The 2,554-nt window shown below is 48.2% G+C and overlaps 1 pseudogene; it reads left to right on the top strand.

The window, feature by feature from the left end:
• Positions 1–662: 662 nt before the first annotated feature.
• Positions 663–1,602, top strand: LOC100339916 (glyceraldehyde-3-phosphate dehydrogenase pseudogene; annotated as a pseudogene).
• The last annotated feature ends 952 nt before the right edge of the window (positions 1,603–2,554 follow it).

The raw sequence follows: 2,554 nt of genomic DNA, 5'->3' as shown, positions 1-2,554 counted from the left end.
AGGTAGAAAATGCTGGTAGATTCTTAAAATGTGAGGAAAAAGGCTAAATCGAAAAATGGCTTAGATTAAGCCTCTGCATCCCATATGCACAATAATTCTAGTCCCAGCTACTCCACTTCCAATCCAACTTACTGCTATGGCCTGGGAAAGCAGTGGAAGATGGCCCAAGTCCTTGGGCTCCTGCACCCACTTATGAGACCTGGAGGAAGCTCCTGGCTCCTGGCTTCAGATCAGCCCAGCTAAAGCCATTGCAGCCATTTGGGGAGTGAACCAGCAGATGGAGGACCTCTCCCTCTCTTTCTCTCTCTCCCTCTCTCTCTCCCTCTCTCTCTGTCTGAAACTCTGCTTCTCAAATAAAAAAAAAATCTTTTTTTAAAGTATAAATCCAACGTTCACTGAATAGAAGCTCCAGAGATCACAGAGAAAATGAAAGAATATAAACAAAGAAACAATAAAAAGAGAATTTCTCGGAGCTGAAAAACATGAGTGTCTAAGTTGAAGAAAAGAAGAAAAAAAACCATAATGCCAGATATAACAAATGAAAAACGGACTATACCCAGTCACGAATGATGAAATTTAAGAATACAAAAAATAATAATAATAATAATAATTTTTGGCTCTCTGCTCCTCTCCACGCAGCACTAACATGTCCCCAAGGCATGATGGTGAAGGTGGGAGTAAATGGATTTGGCCATGTTGGGCGCCAGACCCAGGGCTGCTTTAAACTCAGGCAAACTGAATGTTGTCATCGTCAATGATCCTTTCATTGACCTGAACTACATGGTGTACATGTTCCACTATGAATCCACCCAAGGCAGTTCCGCGGCACAGTCAAGGCTGAGCACAGGAATTTTGTTATCAATGGAAAAGTCATCACCATCAACCAGGAGTGAGAACCTGCCAGCACCAAATGAGGTGATGCTGGTGCTGAATATGTTCTGGGGTCCACGGTTATCTTTACCACCATGGAGAAGGCTGGGGCTCATTTGAGGGGTGGAGCCAAAAGTGTCATCATCTCTGCCCCTCTGTGATGCCCCCATGTTTGTGATGCGCGTGAACCATGAGAAGTGGCCCGCTGCCTCAAGATCATGAGCAAAGCCTCCTGCCCCCTCACCTGCTTAGACGCCTGGCTAAGGTCATCCATGACAACTTTGGCATCATGGAGGGACTCATGACCACCCTACCACTGCCACCCAGACCAGAAAGCTTTGGCATGATGGCCAAAAGTCTACCTAGAACATCATCCCCACATCTACTGGCTCTGCCAAGGCCGTGAGCAAGGTCACCTTGAACGAATGGGAAACTCAGAGCATGGCCTTCCATGTGCCCACGCCAGTGTATCAGTGGTGAACCTGATCTGCCGGGCAGAGAAAGCTGCCAATTGTGATAACATCAGGAAGGTAGCGAAGCAGGTGGTGGAGGGCCTCCTGGGCTGCACTGAAAACCAGGTTGCTTCCGAGACTCTAACCGTGACACCCACTCCTCCATCTTTGATGCTGCCCTCAGTGACCATTTTGCTAGGTTCATTATCTGGTATGTTGATGAATTTGGCTACAGCAACAGGTGGTGGACCTCACGGTTCACAAGGCTTCCAAGGAATAAGAGCCCCTGGACTCTTGGCGCCGGTGAGAGCACCAGAGGAAGAGAGAGACTGTCAGCCACTGGGGAGTCCCAGCCCCTACTCAGCCCCCAACACACTGAGAATCTCCCTGCTTCACAGTGTCCATCTCAGATCCCCCAGACAAGGGAAGGGACTTAGGGAGCCTTACCTTGATATGTTACCATCCATTAAGTCTGCTGCAGCTAGCCAAAAAATTATCTTTTTTAAATCCTATTGGCATCAAAACTTCTCTTCAGGAATACTGTATGTTAGAAGACAATGGAAGCCGGCGTCATGGCTCACTAGGCTAACCCTCCGCCTTGCGGCGCTGGCACACCGGGTTCTAGTCCCGGTCGGGGCGCCAGATTCTGTCCTGGTTGCCCCTCTTCCAGGCCAGCTCTCTGCTGTGGCCAGGGAGTGCAGTGGAGGATGGCCCAAGTGCTTGGGCCCTGCACCCCATGGGAGACCAGGATAAGTACCTGGCTCCTGCCATAGGATCAGCGCAGTGCGCCGGCCGCAGCGTGCTGGCCGCGGCAGCCATTGGAGGGTGAACCAACGGCAAAAGGAAGACCCTTCTCTCTGTCTCTCTCTCTCTCACTGTCCACTCTGCCTGTCAAAAAAATAAATAAATAAAAAAGAAGACAATGGAACAGAGACTTAAAAATTCTGAGAGAAAATTATTTTATTAGAAAAATTCAATATTTAATCAAATTATCCATGAAACCTAAGAGTGAAGATATTCTAAATCATGGAAGGACTCAATAAGTTTACTTCTCATGGTAGTTATTTAAGGATGTGCTCCAGAGAAAGAAGAGAGTAAACCAATGTAGAAAAATGTGGAGTTTAGGGGCCAGTGCTGTGACTCACTTGGTTAATCCTCTGCCTGTGGTGCCGGCATCCCATATGGGCGCCGGGTTCTAGTCCTGGTTGCTCCTCTTCCAGTGCAGCTCTCTG

The sequence above is a fragment of the Oryctolagus cuniculus genome, chromosome 4 (genome assembly GCF_051225735.1).
Source record: "Oryctolagus cuniculus isolate XC-2025 breed Fujian yellow rabbit chromosome 4, ASM5122573v1, whole genome shotgun sequence".
NCBI classification, from domain to species: domain Eukaryota; kingdom Metazoa; phylum Chordata; class Mammalia; order Lagomorpha; family Leporidae; genus Oryctolagus; species Oryctolagus cuniculus.
Note: the sequence above shows the minus strand (reverse complement) of the source record. Positions and strands in the feature narration are given on the sequence as shown.